The sequence below is a fragment of the Salvelinus alpinus genome, chromosome 1 (genome assembly GCF_045679555.1).
Source record: "Salvelinus alpinus chromosome 1, SLU_Salpinus.1, whole genome shotgun sequence".
NCBI lineage: Eukaryota > Metazoa > Chordata > Actinopteri > Salmoniformes > Salmonidae > Salvelinus > Salvelinus alpinus.
The window spans coordinates 7,563,420-7,584,877 of record NC_092086.1 but is presented as its reverse complement, the minus strand read 5'-3'; the positions used below and the strand labels follow the sequence as shown (position 1 = coordinate 7,584,877).

General features: G+C 40.1%; 1 protein-coding gene across 1 annotated transcript in view; it reads left to right on the top strand.

The window, feature by feature from the left end:
* The window catches only part of LOC139568283 (NLR family CARD domain-containing protein 3-like), a 164,683-nt gene that overhangs the window by 26,541 nt on the left and 116,684 nt on the right, over positions 1–21,458 (top strand). The window lies entirely within an intron of this gene.

Below are 21,458 nucleotides of genomic sequence, written 5' to 3'. Positions count from 1 at the left end.
ACCTGTTTAGAGGAAGTGTAAGTTGTTGTTAGGCTTTCCACAATATTTATTTGTCTCTTTCACACAACAAACCTTCCTGAGTGAAAAGCATAAAAAGTAGATTAGAAAGAGAAAATGTTTGTTTGTTGCTTGTTGTGTTTTAAGCCTGTTTATCTGTTTTGAGAAGACAAGTCTAACAAGTCTATAGACCTATGATACAGTACACTCTTAGAATAAAGGGTTCCAAACGGATCCTCCGGCTGTCCCCATAGGAGAACGCTTTTGGGTTCCAGGTAGAACCCTTTTGGCTTCCATGTAGAACCCTCTGTGGAAAGGGTTCTTCATGGAACCCAAAAGGGTTCTACCTAGTACCAAAAAGGGTTCTACAAAGGGTTCTCCTATGGGGACAGCCAAATAACCCTTTTAGATTCTAGATAGTGTAGGAGCGATCACCCTGGGGCACACAGATGGGCACAGAACGAATTCACCCCAAGAATCTAATTTATATCAAATACATTTTAAGGAGAGTAGGACTATTATAACACTGTCCACCAAAAATATCATCAACTATATGAATACACATAACAATATCATCAACTATATGAATACACATAACAATATCATCAACTATATGAATACACATAACAATATCATCAACTATATGAATACACATAACAATATCATCAACTATATGAATACACATAACAATATCATCAACTATATGAATACACATAACAATATCATCAACTATATGAATACACATAACAATATCATCAACTATATGAATACACATAACAATATCATCAACTATATGAATACACATAACAATATCATCAACTATATGAATACACATAACAATATCATCAACTATATGAATACACATAACAATATCATCAACTATATGAATACACATAACAATATCATCAACTATATGAATACACATAACAATATCATCAACTATATGAATACACATAACAATATCATCAACTATATGAATGCACATAACAATATGATCAACTATATTAATACACATAACAATATGATCAACTATATGAATACACATAACAATATCATCAACAATATGAATACACATAACAATATCATCAACTATATGAATACACATAACAATATGATCAACTATATGAATACACATAACAATATCATCAACTATATGAATACACATAACAATATCATCAACTATATGAATACACATAACAATATCATCAACTATATTAATACACATAACAATATCATCAACTATATGAATACACATAACAATATTATCAACTATATTAATACACAATCGTCGTCTTACCTTTAATCTCTCAATAGAAACAGAGTCTGAATGATCATTCGGTCGTTGAAAGTTACTTCCTTGTGCTCTGCTCATTTACATATCAGGTTCTGCCTGTTCTCTCTCTCCCACTCATTCTCTCTTTACAGCTCTTACAATGTGCCTTGGCATACATTCTACAACTGTCTGGAACTCTATTGGAGGGATGTGACACCATTCTTCCACAAGAAAATCGATATTTTGGTGTTTTGTTGATGATTGTGTTCAACTCGGTTGAGACCTGGTGACTGAGACGTGGCATATTGTGAAACATCAGCAAGTTCAGCTGTCTTCATCACTGAAGCTCCTGACAAACGTTCCCCAACAATCACCAATCGTTAAGCTCTTCCCGAACAGGGTCACAGTCTCTCCTGGTTTGCTGCTCCTCTCTCCCCAGGGGTAGCAGCTCCTCTGTCCACAGGGGTAGCAGCTCCTCTGTCCACAGGGGTAGCAGCTCCTCTGTCCACAGGGGTAGCAGCTCCTCTGTCCACAGGGGTAGCAGCTCCTCTCTCCCCAGGGGTAGCAGCTCCTCTGTCCACAGGGGTAGCAGCTCCTCTCTCCCCAGGGGTAGCAGCTCCTCTCTCCCCAGGGGTAGCAGCTCCTCTCCCCCCAGGGGTAGCAGCTCCTCTCTCCCCAGGGGTAGCAGCTCCTCTCTCACCAGGGGTAGCAGCTCCTCTCTCCCCAGGGGTAGCAGCTCCTCTCCCCCCAGGGGTAGCAGCTCCTCTCTCCCCAGGGGTAGCAGCTCCTCTCTCACCAGGGGTAGCAGCTCCTCTCCCCCCAGGGGTAGCAGCTCCTCTCTCACCAGGGGTAGCAGCTCCTCTCTCACCAGGGGTAGCAGCTCCTCTCTCCCCAGGGGTAGCAGCTCCTCTCTCACCAGGGGTAGCAGCTCCTCTCTCCCCAGGGTTATCAGCTCCTCTCTCCCCAGGGGTAGCAGCTCCTCTGTCCACAGGGGTAGCAGCTCCTCTCTCCCCAGGGGTAGCAGCTCCTCTGTCCACAGGGATAGCAGCTCCTCTCTCCCCAGTGGTAGCAGCTCCTCTCTCCCCAGGGATAGCAGCTCCTCTCTCCCCAGGGGTAGCAGCTCCTCTCTCCCCAGGGGCCTGTGGTAGCAGCTCCTCTCTCCCCAGGTGAAGCAGCTCCTCTCTCCCCAGGGGTACCAGCTCCTCTCTCCCCAGGGGTAGCAGCTCCTCTCTCCCCAGGGGTAGCAGCTCCTCTCTCCCCAGGGGTAGCAGCTCCTCTCTCCCCAGGGGTAGCAGCTCCTCTGTCCACAGGGATAGCAGCTCCTCTCTCCCCAGTGGTAGCAGCTCCTCTCTCCCCAGGGGTAGCAGCTCCTCTCTCCCCAGGGGTAGCAGCTCCTCTCTCCCCAGGGGCCAGGGGTAGCAGCTCCTCTCTCCCCAGGGGTAGCAGCTCCTCTCTCCCCAGGGGCCAGGGGTAGCAGCTCCTCTCTCCCCAGGTGAAGCAGCTCCTCTCTCTCCAGGGGTAGCAGCTCCTCTCTCCCCAGGGGTAGCAGCTCCTCTCTCCCCAGGGGTAGCAGCTCCGGTCTCCCCAGGTGAAGCAGCTCCTCTCTCCCCAGGGGTAGCAGCTCCTCTCTCCCCAGGGGTAGCAGCTCCTCTCTCCCCAGGGGTAGCAGCTCATCTCTCCCCAGGGATAACAGCTCCTCTCTCCCCAGGGGTAGCAGCTCCTCTCTCCCCAGGGATAGCAGCTCCTTTCTCCCCAGGGGTACCAGCTCCTCTCTCCCCAGGGGTAGCAGCTCCTCTCTCCCCAGGGATAGCAGCTCCTTTCTCCCCAGGGATAACAGCTCCTCTCTCCCCAGGGGTAGCAGCTCCTCTCTCCCCAGGGATAGCAGCTCCTTTCTCCCCAGGGGTACCAGCTCCTCTCTCCCCAGGGGTAGCAGCTCCTCTCTCCCCAGGGGTAACAGCTCCTCTCTCCCCAGGGGTAGCAGCTACTCTCTCCCCAGGGGTAGCAGCACCTCTCTCCCCAGGGGTAGCAGCTCCTCTCATCCCAGGGGTAGCAGCTCCTCTCTCCCCAGGGGTAGCTGCTCCTCTCTCCTCAGGGGTTGCAGCTCCTCTCTCCCCATAAATATATATTATTCTGTTGCTGTCTCTGTGTCTTGTCTGGTGTCTCTCTCCATCAGCATATTTTTTTCAGGGTTAGGCCTACTACAATACAACATCACAACATGACAACACAACTACATCACACCATTAAATACAGTTGAGGCCTACTGCAATACAACATTCACAACATGACAACACAACTACATAACACCATTAAATACAGTTGGAATGTAGTTAGAACTCTCAAACTGTGTCCATCAAACAGAAAAACAACATGCTGGATCAACACATGTCGATTTCTAGATGATGCTCTTTGCTGTTTCATCACCCAGACAGCTGTTTAAGGTCATACCAAGGCAGAGTGCAGTATCAGCATTTTAGGGGTCATAGGTCAGATCAGAGGTCATGGCTGATATGTATGGACTAGAAAACAAACTTTAAGGCCATTTTCTCAGATTCACTGTTTGTGTAGATGCTGTTTGTCTTTGCAGGACAGTAGTTCAGGAGGCTGTTTGTCTTTGTATGACAGTAGTTCAGGTGGCTGTTTGTGTAGATGATGTTTGTCTTTGTAGGACAGTAGTTCAGGTGTCTGTTTGTGTAGATGCTCTTTGTCTTTGTAGGACAGTAGTTTAGGTGGCTGTTTGTGTAGATGCTGTTTGTCTTTGTAGGACAGTAGTTCAGGTGGCTGTTTGTGTAGATGCTGTTTGTCTTTGTAGGACAGTAGTTCAGGTGGCTGTTTGTGTAGACTGCTCTTTGTATTTATAGGGCAGTAATTCAGGTGGTTGCCCCTGCACTTAGTCTGCCTCCTGTCCCTCCCATCGGCATGGTTACACCTTCCTGAAAACAATGACTCCAGACTTTGCTGAAACCTGTTCTGACAGTTCATGTCCTTAAAGACTAGAATGTTCCAATGTGGTTACCCAAAGAGATGACAAGATAGTTCACACATGCATCTTCCAGGGTGACTGTCAAACAGATATGTGACATTTCTGGTTCGTCCATAACCTGTTTCCTGCTTGTAGCAGGCTGTGTTAACAGGAATCCTTTTCTCTAACTAGAAGTCATGTGATTTCATGAGAATATGTTTCTGCAGTGAAAGGGTAATGCAAGTCAAGGTGTCCTTGGATGAATGTCAACTAGATTTATAAACAGCATTGTTATATTAACTGTTGTAATAAAAAACATCAATGCTGTAATTTTCTTTGCTAACTTTTAAAATGTTTTATTGTCACAGACACCAGATTGGTGCAGTGAAATGTGTTGTTTTACAGGGTCAGCCATAGCAGTATGTCGCCCCTGGAGCAAATTAGGTGTAAGTGCCTTAAGGGTAGCCTACGTCAGCTCAACCATCCCGTGGATGGGACACCAATCCCAAATTAACTTCTCTAGGGTAGGGGGCAGCATTTTCACGTTTGGATGAAAAGCATACCCAAATTCAACTGCCAGTTACTCATCCCCAGGAGATAAGATATGCATTTCATTAGTATATTTGGATAGAAAACACTCTGAAGTTTCTAAAACTGTTTGAATCATGTCTGTGAGTATAACATAACTTATTTAGCAGGCGAAACCCCGAGGACAAACCATTCAGATTTTTTTTGTTTTGAGGTCACTGTCTTTTCAATTAGTTTTCATTTCACTAGACATGCGCTTCAATCAAACAGAAGGTTGCTACATATGCTACATATCGTTTTAATCCTGTATTGAACACATATTATCCCGTCTTCAATTTTATCGATTAACATTAAAAAATACCTAAAGTTGTATTACATAAGTAGTTTGACATTTTTTGGCAAAGTTTACAGGTAACCTTTGAGATATTTTCACGTTTGAGCAAGTTGGAACCGGTGTTTTTCTGGATCAAACGCGCCAAATAAATGGACATTTTGGATATATATCGACGGAATTAATCAAACAAAAGGACCATTTGTGATGTTTATGGGACACATTGGAGTGCCAACAACAGAAGCTCGTCAAAGGTAAGGCATGAATTATATTTTTATTTCTGCGTTTTGTGTCGCGCCTGCAGGGTTAAAATTACTATGGTGCTATGCTCAGATAATACTATTGTATGCTTTCGCTGAAAAGCCTATTTGAATTCTGACATGTTGGCTGGATTCACAACCAGTGTAGCTTTAATTTGGTATCCTTCATGTGTGATTTAATGAAAGTTTGATTTTTAAAGTAATTTATTTTAATTTGACGCTCTGGATTTTCTCAGGCTTTTTGCCAAGTGATACAGTAGCGTCTTGCCTAAACTCAGATTTTTGGATATAAATATGAACTTTACCGAACAACAAATACATGTATTGTGTAACATGACGTCCAATGAGTGTCATCTGATGAAGATTATCAAAGGTTAGTGATTAATTGTATCTCTATTTCTGCTTTTTGTTACTGCTCTATTTAGCTGGAAAAATGGCTGTCTTTTTCTGTGACTTGGCTCATACCTAACATAATTGTTTGCTTTCGTCGTAAAACCTTTTTGAAATCAGACACTTTGGTTGGATATACAACAAGTGTAGCTTTAAAACTTCTACTTGCTACGCATCCCGGATCCGGGAGCACCCCCCACAGTAAAAAAGCTGACTAGCATAGCCTAGCATAGCGTTACAAGTAAATACTAGCATCTAAATATCATTAAATCACAAGTCCAAGACACCAGATGAAAGATACAGATCTTGTGAATCCAGCCATCATTTCTGATTTTTAAAATGTTTTACAGGGAAGACACAATATGCAAATCTATTAGCTAACCACGATAGCAAAAGACACAACTTTTTTTTCCCCACCATTTTTTTCCTGCATGGGCAGCTATCACAATTTCGACCAAATAAAGATATATATAGCCACTAACCAAGAAAAAACTTCATAAGATGACAGTCTGATAACATATTTATTGTATAGCATATGTTTTTTTTAGAAAAATGTGCATATTTCAGGTATAAATCACAGTTCTACATTGCAGCTGCAATCTGAAATAGCGTTGGAAGCAGGCGGAATAATTACAGAGACCGACGTCAATTACCAAAATACTCATCCTAAAACATTTCTGAAAAATACACAGCATACAGCAAATGAAAGACCAACATCTTGTGAATCCAGCCAATATTTCAGATTTTTCAAGTGTTTTACAGCGAAAACACAATATAGCATTATATTAGCTTACCACCATAGCCAGAAACACAAGCAATTTACCAGCAGCACAGGTTAGCGATCGTAACAATACAGCAAAAGATATATAATTTTGGACTAAACTTGATATACTTCATCAGATGACAGTCCTGTAACATCATATTACACAATGCATATAGGTTTTGTTCGAAAATGTGCATATTTAGCAGCACAAATCGTTGTTATTCAATGTGATCAGTAGCAACAGTTCATACATTCTGGCCGGCGCCATCTTGGAAAGGCACCTAAGTTTACGATTATTTATCGATTAGATTGACAAAAAAATACAGGTTGGACAGCTAATGAAAGATGCATTAGTTATTAATGCAACCGCTGAGTTAGATTTTTAAAATTAACGTTACTAGACATACAGTGTGCGTTACAGCCAGACTAGTGCCGCAATAATGGCGGACAAATGCGTTTAAATTTTTCCACATAAATACGGAATAACATCATAAATAGCTCTTACTTTTGGACGAGCTTCCATCAGAATCTTGGGCAAGGTGTCCTTTGTCCAAAAGAATCGTTGCTTGGTTGTAAAACGTCGTCTTCAACTTCGGAATTAGCAGCTAACAATAGCCATGTGGAGCAGGCATGCACAAAACCTCAAAATGCAATACTAAGGAAATTCCGAAAATAGCAATATACTCGCATAAACTGATATAACTCGGTTTAAAATAACTTCGTTATGATGTTTCTAACACCTATATCAAATTAAATTACAGACGGATACATCTAAGGCCGATAACTGAGCGTTCCAAAATTTCATCCTGAGGTCTTGCTTCGCGTCATGACGAACGGCAAAAAGAGAGGTCCCTTCGTTCCTTTGAGCTTTATAAGCTCTGAGAGCTACGTAGACACTCCATTCCACTTCTCATTGGTTACTGACATCCAGGGGAAGGCGGGTGCAGTTCATGTCGACCCATAGGACACATACAGAGCTTTAAACTGATCTGAGAACAGAGCCTCGTTTTCAGACCTTCGCAGTTCCTGTCATGATTTTCGCTGCAGAAAGAGTTCTGGTTCACCCACAGACATAATTCAAACGGTTTTAGAAACTAGAGATTGTTTTCTATCCAATAGTAATAATAATATGCATATTGTACGAGCAAGAATTGAGTACGAGGCAGTTTAATTTGGGAACGCAAAATGTCGAAGTTGAAACAGCACCCCCTGTAGTGTCAAGAGGTTTAAAATGGTGTAAAATACTTGTATGTTTGAGGAATTTAAATTATGGGATTTCTGTTGTTTTGAATTTGGCGCCCTGCAGTTTCACTTGCTGTTGACGAGGTGGGACGCTAACGTCCCACATACCCTAGAGAGGTTAAGGGCACCAACAGATTTAAATTATATTCTGTTATATCTTGTGACAAAGCATCCTGGTTCAATTGTCTTCTGTTAAACCTGGGGACAAAGTGTCCTGCTTCAATTATCTTCTGTTATATATGGGGACAAAGTGTCCTGATTCAATTATCTTGTCACGGTCGTCGTAGGGAGGAGACCAAGGCGCAGCATGGTATGCGCACATTCTCTTTATTTAGACAAATGAACAAACTAACAAAACAACAAAATGAACCGTGAAGCTATATAAACGAGTGCTGACAGGCAACTACACATAGACATAAGAACCCACAAATACCCAAGGGAAAATAGCTACCTAAATATGGTCCCCAATCAGAGACAACGATAAACAGCTGCCTCTGATTGGGAACCATATCAGGACACCATAGACATACAAATTACCTAGACATACAAAAACCCTAGACAATACAAAAACTAGCATACCCACCCTCGTCACACCCTGACCTAACCAAAATAATGAAGAAAACAGAGATAACTAAGGTCAGGGAGTGACATATCTTCTGTTATATCTTGGGACAAAGTGTCCTGGTTCGATTATCTTCTGTTTCAGGGAAAAGGGAGGGACACATTTGCAGTAAGTTTCTGTGGTTTTCCTTGGTATTCTATCAGGCTCCAAGTTCAGGCTACACACTCCATGAGACAGCCAGCGATCTAGTTATCATTAGATGAATATGGCACAATCCTGCAGAAAAATTATGATTTAACTCACATTGAAATGCAAATACCCAGATAATGGTAAGAAAGATAGCAAACAAATTATTTAAAACTTCTTGACGCACCCATCCCATCCCGTTGCCTGCGCGTTTTGTTCAGTAATTCACAGGCTTGTGCAGGTCACGACGGGCAGACAAAAATTCCAAATAGTATCTGTAAAGTTCGTAGAAACATGTCAAACGATGTTTATAATCATCCAGAATGAGATTTAAAAGGATCAGAACCAAAATATTGTGTTTACTTATGGTAAAGTGAATGTAAAACTCCATTTTAGACCTGTCAAAGCTTCTCTACATATCTAAAATATGCATATGTATTATATAATCACAATGAAAATGGTTTTGAACAGAGCCAACATCTTGATCCGAAGCATTTTCTAAAAGAACAATCAACATGGCTCTTTTCCACCGCATGTCCTCTGAAGCTCAATCTTTTCACGGCCTCCTTAACCAAGTTTTCAATAGATTAGTCCTGTTATGTGGAGATAGCCCCACTCTCTGCCATTACAGACAATGGACCTATAGAGTGGTTCTCCTTAACATTCAATAGATTAGTCCTGTTATGTGGAGATAGCCCCACTCTCTGCCATTACAGACAATGGACCTATAGAGTGGTTCTCCTTAACATTCAATAGATTAGTCCTGTTATGTGGAGATAGCCCCACTCTCTGCCATTATAGACAATGGACCTATAGAGTGGTTCTCCTTAACATTCAATAGATTAGTCCTGTTATGTGGAGATAGCCCCACTCTCTGCCATTACAGACAATGGACCTATAGAGTGGTTCTCCTTAACATTCAATAGATTAGTCCTGTTATGTGGAGATAGCCCACTCTCTGCCATTATAGACAATGGACCTATAGAGTAGTTCTCCTTAACATTCAATAGATTAGTCCTGTTATGTGGAGATAGCCCCACTCTCTGCCATTATAGACAATGGACCTATAGAGGTTTTCATCGCAGGCCATGGTGACAACCTCAGCGCTTGGGGAACAGTGGATTAACTGCATTGTTCAGAAAAACAGATTTTTACATTGTCAGCTCGGGGATTCAAACCAGTAACCTTTTGGATACTGGCCCAACTCTCTAACCAATAGGCTATCTGCCGCCCCAAGGCCCCAAGGGGAGCCTCATTAATTACCCCTTAGCTACCATCTTCTCCCAAGTGGATGTGCCTTTGGGTGAACACCTTATCAGTCATAGCAGTGCCACATATCCTTATATGGCTATCCTGGAATGTTTACTAAACTACTCCCAAGACACTTTAACTTCTTCAGGCTGCAGGGCGGTGCCGGTACACTTATGACAACAGCCAGCTCAAGTGCAGGGCGCGAAATTCAAAATATATTTTTTAGAAATATTTAACTTTCACACATTAACAAGTCCAATACAGCATTTGAAAGATAAACATCTTGTGAATCCGGCCAACATGTCCGATTTTTGAAATGTTTTACAGCGAAAACACCACGTATATTTATGTTAGCTCACCACCAAATACAAAAAAGGACAGACATTTTTCACAGCACAGGTAGCATGCACAAAGCCAACCTAACTAACCAAGATCCAACCAAACTAACCTAGAAACAACTTCATCAGATGACAGTCCTATAATATGTTACACAATAAATCTATGTTTTGTTCAAAAAAATTGCATATTTGAGGTATAAATCAGTTTTACATTGCTGCTACCATCACAGCTACCGTCAGAAATAGCACCGAAGCAGCCAGAGTAATTACAGACACCAACGTCAAATACCTAAATACTCATCATAAAACATTTCTGAAAAATATATGGTGTATAGCAAATGAAAGACAAAGATCTTGTGAATACAGCCAATATTTCCGATTTTTTAAGTGTTTACAGCGAAAACACAATATAGCGTTATATTAGCTTACTACAATAGCTAACACACAACAGCATTGATTCAAGGCAAACGGTAGCGATAGCACAGTTCGACAGATATATGAAATAGCATAATAAAATGGGTTCTACTTTTGGTGATCTTCCATCAGAATGTTGTACAAGGGGTCCTTTGTCCAGAACAGTCGTTGTTTGGATTTAGAACATCGTTTTTCCCTCTTGAATTAGCAAGCACACTGGCCAAGTGGCTCGATGCTCTCCATCGTCAACAAACACAGACAACGCAACACGCCTAACGTCCCGAATAAATTTCAATAATCTAATAAAACTATATTGAAAAAACATACTTTACGATGATATTGTAACATGTATCAAATAAAATTAAAGCCGGAGATAGTATTCGCCTATAACGACAGCTTTCCAGAAGGCAATTCCAGGTCCAACTTCGCGCTTTCGAAAAAACAGGAAATGACGGACAAGTCACTCCAAGAGGATTTATTCCACTTCAGACCAAGATAATCCATTCATTTCTTCTCTCACTTCCTCTTGACATCTAGGGGAAGGTGTATGACGTGCATGTATACCAATACGTATCATGCCCATTTATAGGCAAGCCTTTGAACAGAGACCTCGATTTCAGAAATCTCACTTCCTGTCAGGAAGTGGGCTGCAGAAGGAGTTCTGTTTCACTCAGAGAAATAATTCAAACGGTTTTAGAAACTAGAGAGTGTTTTCTATCCAATAGTAATAATAATATGCATATTGTACGAGCAAGAATTGAGTACGAGGCCGTTTGAAATGGGCACATTTTTCCAAGTTAGTCAAGTTAACCTCTACTGCCTCAGAAACCCGGATCCGGTAGCACCCCCCACCCCCCCCACACTGATTAGCATAGCTAGCATAGCTTCACAAGTAAATAGTAGCATCTAAATATCATTAAATCACAAGTCCAAGACACCAGATGAAAGATACAGATCTTGTGAATAAAGCCACCATTTCAGATTTTTAAAATGTTTTACAGGGAAGACAAAATATGTAAATCTATTAGCTAAACACGTTAGCAAAATACACCACTTTTCTAACTCCATCAGTTTCTTACTACTTCAGGTGCTATCACCAATTCGGCTAATCTAAGATATTGATAGCCACAAACCAAGAAAAAAACTCATCAGATGACAGTCTGATAACATATTTATGGTATAGGATAGGTGTTGTTAGAAAAAAGTGCATATTTCAGGTAGAAATCACAGTTTACAATTGCACCGACCATCACAAATCGACTAGAATTACTAGATAGAGCAACGTGTATGACCAATTTACTCATCATAAAACATTTCATAAAAATAGACAAAGCATAGCAATGGAAAGACCCAGATCTTGTGATTCCAGACAATATTTCAGATTTTCTAAGCGTTTTACAGCGAAAACACAATAAATCGATAAGTTAGCATACCACATGTGAAAACGTTACCAGAGCATCGATTCCAGCCAAAGAGCGCTATAACGTAATCACCGCCAAAATATATTAATTTTTTCACTAACCTTCTCAGAATTCTTCCGATGACACTCCTGTAACATCATTTTACAACATACATATACAGTTTGTTCGAAAAGGTGCATATTTAGCCATACAAAACCGTGGTTATACAATGGAAATAGTCACAACTCAAGCCTCAAAATGAGGAACGTCAGCTTTCAGAGTGATCTAGTTTAATCGAAAGCTAATCATATACTTGACTAAAAAATACAGGGTTGACAGGAATCGAAAGACAAATTAGTTCTTAATGCAACCGCTGATTTACATTTTTAAAATTATCCTTACTTTTCAATACAGGGTTCGCCAAGTGAAGCTATACCAAACAAAATAGCGAAATATGCGTTTAAAATATTTCGACAGAACAACGATTTATCATATTAAATATTGCTTACTTTGAGCTGTTCTTGCATCAGATTCTTGGGCAATGTATCCTTTCTATGTTATAAACGTCTTTTGGTCGATAGATGTCCTCTGTCCTTCGAAATGTCCACCACCAACGACCGACACCCCGAAACGTTTCCAAAGCTAAAAAGTGCACGACAAAGAAATTCCTCAAAATCGCACTAAACGGATATAAATTGCTATAAAACGGTTCAAATTAACTACATTATGATGTTTTTAACAACTATAACGACTGAAAACATGACCGGAGAAATATAACTAGTTAAACAACGATTTGGAATGAGGCAGGTCCGATGTCCATCTTGCTTGTGGCGCGCGGAGAAGAGAGAGAGGTCCTCCCACGTTTTGTGGTGTTATATGGGCTGGGATTGTGCAATAGACTCCATTCAAAACGTGATGACGTACAGACACCCAGAGGAAGACGTAGGCAGTGTCGGTTTCTTCATAGCATTCACTGTCGCCTTAAAAACAGACTCCAGATCAGGGGTAAAAATTTCTGAAATCTGACCCCTGTCATGAAAAGTGCTGTAGATATTGTTCTGTACCACTCAGAGACAAATTCCAACTTCTATAGAAACTAGAAGGTGTTTTCTATCCAATAATAACAATAATATGCATATTGTACGATCAAGAATTTAGCACGAGGCAGTTTAATTTGGAGACCCAAATATGCTAATGCGGAACAGCACCCCCTATAGTTCCAAGAAGTTAAACATAAGGCACATTGCATTTTTGGCCGTTCCTGACATATGTGATAGTTGGCTTCAAACCGGGTTGGACAAAGTGGGTTTGGTGTCAGTTTGTATCAGTTTGGTGTCAGAATTGCTGGTGATTGGAACGGGTTACAAGGACCAGATTTTAAAAAAGGTTTTTAATGCCTTTAGGAGGGTGCAATGTGTCCACGGCCGGGTCATTTTGGACATGATCATATTGACTGATGGAATCTGACTTGCTGGCTGACTTTTGTAAATTTCAATAAGATTCAACAGTAACATCACCAAATGGACATGATGAAATCAACACAACGAGCGATGGAGAGGAACCACTATCACTGCCCGGCTATCCGGAGTTCATCGGGCCAGTCTATTTTGCCTTTCTGCAGTATTTTTGAGCATGTCAAATTCGTGATGGTAAATACCCATTGAAACATATTGCAAATGGACAGACACATTTAAAAAAAAAATTGTTATACCTTTAGGATGGTGCTAGGGGCCACGGCCGGGTTGGGAGCACCCTCCACCTGTTCCCATCCAAAAGGAGCTGCCCCTGGTCAGTTTGTACGTTTTTCAAAAAATCTGTAAAAACAACAAGAGTGCCACTTCTCTCTCACCATTCATGACAAATATACCTTCTAGGTTGATTCAGGGCAGTATAAATGCCATTTGGACATGGTTCACTGACTTTTGACTTCAACTTTTGACTTCCTATGATATCATATTGCAATTGGACATAACATCCTGATTTGGCACTTTCAATACTTTCATATTGAATTTGGACATTTCTTATTGCATTTGGCACTGGTTCACTGACTTTTGACTTCGGCTTTTGACTTCCTATGACATCATATTGCTAATGGACATAACATCCCGATTTGGACCTTTAAAACTGAGTTTTGACTTCGACTTTTGACTTCCTATGATATCATATTGCAAATGGACATAACATCCTGATTTGGCACTTTAACTTCACTGCGCTAAGGATCCCTTTTACGGGATCACTTTCCTAAACAACCGCTAGAATTGCAGGGCGCCAAATGCATAAATATTACAAAAAATATTTATAATCATGCAATCACAAGTGAAATATACCAAAACACAGCTTAGCTTATTGTTAATCCACCTATCGTGTTAGATTTTGAAAATATGCATTACAGCGAAAGAAATGTAAGCTTTTGTGAGTGTATCAATCAATACTACAACAGCTAGTCCCAAATTAGCATGATCACGAAAGTCAGAAAAGCAATAAAATGAATCGCTTACCTTTGATAATCTTCGGATGTTTGCACTCACGAGACTCCCAGTTACAAAAATAGCATTTATTGTGTTTGATAAATATTACTTTTATAACAAAAAAACGCCATTTGGGTTGCGCGTTATGTTGAGAGAACTACAGCCTCGTTCCGGTCCTGAAAGGAAGATGAAAATTCGCAAACGTATCAGATTAAAAAATATTACTAAAAATATTTATAATCATGCAATCACAAGTGAAGTATGTCAAAACTCAGCTTAGCTTGTTGTTAATCCACCTATCGTGTCAGATTTTGAAAATATACTTTACAGCGAAAGAAATCCAAGCTTTTATGAGTGTATCAATCAATGCTAGAACAGTTAGCCTTATATTAGCTTGGTTAGCTTGGTCACGAAAGTCAGAAAAGCAATAAAATTAATCGCTTACCTTTGATAATCTTCGGAGGTTTTCACTCACGAGACTCCTAGTTACACAACAAATGTTATTTTTGTTCGATAAATATTACTTTTATCACAAAAAACGCCATTTGGGTTGCGCATTATGTTGAGAAAACCCAAGCCTTGTTCCGTTCGACAAATTCCAAAAAGTATCCGTAATGGTCGTAGAAACATGTCAAATATTTTTTATAATCAATCCTCAGGTTGTTTTTAACAAACATAATCGATAATATTTAAACCGGACCATAACCTATTCATTTAGAGAGAAAAGGAAAATGGGGAGCTCCTCTCTCGCGCGCAGGAACTATTCAGAGGACACCTGACTACTTTTGAAAAACCTCGCACATTTTTCAAAAATAAAAGCCTGAAACTATGTCTGAAGTCTGGTCACAACCTGAGGAAGCCATTGGAAAAGGAATCTGGTTGATACCCCTTTAAATGGAAGATAGACGGTCCAGGAAACACAGATTAAAAAAAATATATATAACTTCTGGGTTAGATTTTCTCAGGTTTTCGCCTGCTGAATAAGTATTGTTAAACTCAGAGACAATATTTTGACAGTTTTGGAAACTTTGGAGTGTTTTCTATCCTAATCTGTAAATTATATGCATATTCTACGATCTGGGCCAGAGAAAATGTCAGTTTACCTTGGGAATGTTATTTTAAGAAAGAAAAAAATTCTGACCCCTAGCGCTAACTAAGAAGTTAATAGATGGGGGGATATGTGAAAATCTGGAGGGAAAGCTGTAGGAATCAAAATAAGTAGAGATTTTTCTACCTCCTTCTTCATCTTCTAATGTCACAGCTAGCCAATGTTCACCAGGCATGTGTTGAGGATGGGTATTGACAATAAACATGGCCGGTGGATCCTTCCATTTCTCAATAGGTAGTTCATCATAAGCCCATACTCCACAAAATTGTTTTCCAATCAAGCGGGTCATGAGCCCTTCTAGCTCTTGGTTATTCATGTCTTTGCTCAACGATCCTTAATTAATAATAATCCACTAAGACTTGTCTTCAGGCATTCACTTCCAAGGTTGAATCAGAGCATAAACAATCATGCTAACTGTACAGGCTAAAGGTGTACAGAAACACTTTTCCAGCCTGAGGTTACCTTGGGACACCACAGACAGATTTCCTGAGGTGTCATCATCAGGGGATAAATTGAAAGCATACAACGTGTAACCCTCTGCAAAATCATTTCTGTCAATAGGTAAAGAGAGATCTTTTAGATGCCGCCCTGTAGCCAGGAATAGATTGTAAAATTCTTGCACAGATATGTTGTTATTGAATTGTGGTTGGAAAGCCTTAGCTGGGACCTGACGTCCGTCCTGACAGAGAGCTACATACTCTGCATTGAAATGCTGAAAATTAAAGTTTTTTATGTAAGCTGCTTGTATTAGAGGCGTGATCAACCAAGCCTATAACAATATAACGTGGTAACATGCCTAAAAACAGGTTTTCTTGACTGCAGATTCTACTCCCCACTAGTATGGCTGGATGTTTTCATGTTAATTCTTTGGAGAGGGTAAAGGGCATTTCCTTTCATCAAATCGTGTGAGTGAAACAAACAAACTGCTGGAGATACAAACACTTTTTTAATTAAAAGCTAAAGTCACCGTCTTGGGCAGCCATCAGACAAAACTCATCCTTGGTCCTTAACTCAACCGAATTTAAGAGTAAACGTTCTTGAAAGAAAATGTCAGTGTCTAGGACCTAGCAGATGAAACTCTCAAGAGGCTGCACAGTAGACTGCACACACCTGCAGTCCTTCGTTTTCAAAGTGGGGTCTATTTCTTCCATAGAAGGTCCTGCAGTATCCTTGCTAAACAGCCCAGCGCTGAATTGTGTCTTCAGAGTGTCTTCGGAGTAGTTTAGTAAACATTCCAGGATAGCCCTATAAGGATAGTTTAGTAAACATTCCAGGATAGCCTTATAAGGATAGTTTAGTAAACATTCCAGGATAGCCCTATAAGGATAGTTTAGTAAACATTCCAGGATAGCCCTATAAGGATAGTTTAGTAAACATTCCAGGATAGCCCTATAAGGATAGTTTAGTAAACATTCCAGGATAGCCCTATAAGGATAGTTTAGTAAACATTCCAGGATAGCCCTATAAGGATAGTTTAGTAAACATTCCAGGATAGCCTTATAAGGATAGTTTAGTAAACATTCCAGGATAGCCCTATAAGGATAGTTTAGTAAACATTCCAGGATAGCCATATAAGGATAGTTTAGTAAACATTCCAGGATAGCCATATAAGGATATGTGGCACAGCTATGACTGATACGGTGTTCACCCAAAGGCACATCCACTTGGGAGAAGATGGTAGCTAAGGGGTAATTAATGAGGCTCACCTTGGGGCCTTGGGGCGGCAGATAGCCTATTGGTTAGAGAGTTGGGCCAGTATCCAAAAGGTTACTGGTTTGAATCCCCGAGCTGACAATGTAAAAATCAGTTTTTCTGAACAATGCAGTTAATCCACTGTTCCCCAAGCGCTGAAGTTGTCACCATGGCCTGCGATGAAAAACTCTATAGGTCCATTGTCTGTAATGGCAGAGAGTGGGGCTATCTCCACATAACAGGACTAATCTATTGAAAACTTGGTTAAGGAGGCCGTGAAAAGATTGAGCTTCAGAGGACATGCGGTGGAAAAGAGCCATGTTGATTGTTCTTTTAGAAAATGCTTCGGATCAAGATGTTGGCTCTGTTCAAAACCATTTTCATTGTGATTATATAATACATATACATATTTTAGATATGTAGAGAAGCTTTGACAGGTCTAAAATTGAGTTTTACATTCACTTTACCATAAGTAAACACAATATTTTGGTTCTGATCCGTTTAAATCTCATTCTGGATGATTATAAACATCGTTTGACATGTTTCTACGAACTTTACGGATACTATTTGGAATTTTTGTCTGCCCGTCGTGACCTGCACAAGCCTGTGAATTACTGAACAAAACACGCAGGCAACGGGATGGGATGGGTGCGTCAAGAAGTTTTAAATCATTTGTTTGCTATCTTTCTTACCATTATCTAGGTATTTGCATTTCAATGTGAGTTAAATAAAAAAAATTCTGCAGGATTGTGCCATATTTATCTGATGATAACTAGATCGCTGGCTGTCTCATGGAGTGTGTAGCCTGAACTTGGAGCCTGATAGAATACCAAGGAAAACCACAGAAACTTACTGCAAATGTGTCCCTCCCTTTTCCCTGAAACAGAAGATAATCGAACCAGGACACTTTGTCCCAAGATATAACAGAAGATATGTCACTCCCTGACCTTAGTTATCTCTGTTTTCTTCATTATTTTGGTTAGGTCAGGGTGTGACGAGGGTGGGTATGCTAGTTTTTGTATTGTCTAGGGTTTTTGTATGTCTAGGTAATTTGTATGTCTATGGTGTCCTGATATGGTTCCCAATCAGAGGCAGCTGTTTATTGTTGTCTCTGATTGGGGACCATATTTAGGTAGCTATTTTCCCTTGGGTATTTGTGGGTTCTTATGTCTATGTGTAGTTGCCTGTCAGCACTCGTTTATATAGCTTCACGGTTCATTTTGTTGTTTTGTTAGTTTGTTCATTTGTCTAAATAAAGAGAATGTGCACATACCATGCTGCGCCTTGGTCTCCTCCCTACGACGACCGTGACAAGATAATTGAATCAGGACACTTTGTCCCCATATATAACAGAAGATAATTGAAGCAGGACACTTTGTCCCCAGGTTTAACAGAAGATAATTGAACCAGGATGCTTTGTCACAAGATATAACAGAATATCATTTAAATCTGTTGGTGCCCTTAACCTCTCTAGGGTATGTGGGACGTTAGCGTCCCACCTCGTCAACAGCCAGTGAAACTGCAGGGCGCCAAATTCAAAACAACAGAAATCCCATAATTTAAATTCCTCAAACATACAAGTATTTTACACCATTTTAAACCTCTTGACACTACAGGGGGTGCTGTTTCAACTTCGACATTTTGCGTTCCCAAATTAAACTGCCTCGTACTCAATTCTTGCTCGTACAATATGCATATTATTATTACTATTGGATAGAAAACAATCTCTAGTTTCTAAAACCGTTTGAATTATGTCTGTGGGTGAACCGGAACTCTTTCTACAGCGAAAATCATGACAGGACATGCGAAGGTCTGAAAACTAGGCTCTGATCTCGGATCAGTTTAAAGGTCTGTATGTGCCCTATGGGTCGAAATGAACTGCACCCGCCTTCCCCTGGATGTCAGTAACCAATGAGAAGTGGAATGGCGTCTCTACGTATTTCACAGAGTTTATAAAAGGCAATGGAGTGACATGTCCGTTCTTTTGGACCCTCGTCAAGGCGCAAGAGAGGACATCAGAATGGCATGCTCAAAAGCTCTCGTTATCGGCCTAAGATATATCCGTCTGTGATTTAATTCGATATAGGTGTTAGAAACATCATAACGAAGTTATTTTAAACCGATTTATATCAGTTTATGCGAGTATATTGCTATTTTCGGAATTTTCGTAGTATTGCGCTTTGAGGATTTGGACATGTGTGTGCCACGTAGCTATTGTTAGCTGCTAGTTCCGAAGTTGAAGAGGACATTTTACAACAAAGCAACGATTCTTTTGGACAAAAGACACCTTGCCCAAGATTCTGTTGGAAGCTCGTCCAAAAGTAAGAGCTATTTATGATTTTATTCCGTATTTATGTGGAAAAATTTAAACGCATTTGTCGGCCATTATTGCGGCACTAGTCTGGCTGTAACGCACACTGTATGTCTAGTAACGTTAATTTTAAAAATCTAAATCAGCGGTTGCATTAATAACCAATGCATCTTTCATTAGCTGTCCAACCTGTATTTTTTTTGTCAATCTAATCGATAAAGAATTGTAAACTTAGGTTCTTTCCAAGATGGCGCGGGCCAGAATGCATGCCATGTTTTGACAGATTACATTGCATAACCACGATTTGTGATGCTAAATATGCACATTTTTGAACAAACTCTATATGCATTGTGTAATATGATGTTACAGGACTGTCATCTGAAGAATTCTGAGAAGGTTAGTGAAAAAATTAATATATTTTGGTGGTGATAACGTTATCACTCTTTTTGCCTTGAATCAATGCTGGGGTGATGTTAGCTCATGTGGTATGCTAATATAACGATATATTGTGTTTTCGCTGTAAAACACTTAGAAAATCTGAAATATTGTCTGGATTCACAAGATCTGTGTCTTTCAATTGCTGTACGCTGTGTATTTTTAAGAAATGTTTTATGATGAGTAATTAGGTAATACACGTTGCTCTCTGTAGTTATTCTAGTCGCTTTGGTGAGTTTTGTGATAGTGGCTGCAATGGTAAACTATGATTTATACCTGAAAAATGCACATTTTTCTAAAAAAACATATGCTATACCATAAATATGTTATCAGACTGTCATCTTATGAAGTTGTTTCTTGGTTAGTGGCTATATATATCTTTATTTAGTCGAATTAGTGATAGCTACTGATGGAGTAAAAAACTGGTGGAGTAAAGAAAGTGGTGTCTTTTGCTAACGTGGTTAGCTAATAGATTTACATATTGTGTCTTCCCTGTAAAACATTTAAAAAAGCAGAAATGATGGCTGGATTCACAAGATGTTGGTCTTTCATTTGCTGTATGCTGTGTATTTTTTAGAAATGTTTTAGGATGAGTATTTTGGTAATTGACGTCGGTCTCTGTAATTATTCCGGCTGCTTCCAACGCTATTTCAGATTGCAGCTGCAATGTAGAACTGTGATTTATACCTGAAAAATGCACATTTTTCTAAAAAAACATATGCTATACCATAAATATGTTATCAGACTGTCATCTTATGAAGTTGTTTCTTGGTTAGTGGCTATATATATCTTTATTTAGTCGAATTAGTGATAGCTACTGATGGAGTAAAAAACTGGTGGAGTAAAGAAAGTGGTGTCTTTTGCTAACGTGGTTAGCTAATAGATTTACATATTGTTTATTCCCTGTAAAACATTTTAAAAATCAGAAATGATGGCTGGATTCACAAGATCTGTATCTTTCATCTGGTGTCTTGGACTTGTGATTTAATGATATTTAGATGCTAGTATTTACTTGTGACGCTATGCTAGGCTATGCTAGTCAGCTTTTTTACTGTGGGGGGTGCTCCCGGATCCGGGATTGTGACCAAGTAGAAGTACAACACTGTCTCTAGTCATTTCTACTCTCCCATTTTCCCATTTCTATTTGTTGTTTTCATAATCCATAGGCTAATCCTTTTTTTCCATTTTCATAGTCCTAAAACAATATTAAACAAACACAACATTCCCTCCCTGTGTGTGTGTGTGTGTGTGTGTGTGTGTGTGTGTGTGTGTGTGTGTGTGTGTGTGTGTGTGTGTGTGTGTGTGTGTGTGTGTGTGTGTGTGTGTGTGTGTGTGTGTGTGTGTGTGTGTGTGTGTGTGTGTGTGTGTGTGTGTGTGTGTGTGTGTACTCCCTGGATGAGGAGATGTAATCTCACGTTTTGTCCACAGAAACCAACAGGAGAGATCAGAGTCAGAGATTCTCAGTGGTCAGTCTTCCCAGAGTCATCAAGCAGACCTGGCCTCCATATTCAGTGTATGTGGTCCTGTTATGTACATTTGTTTTTGTT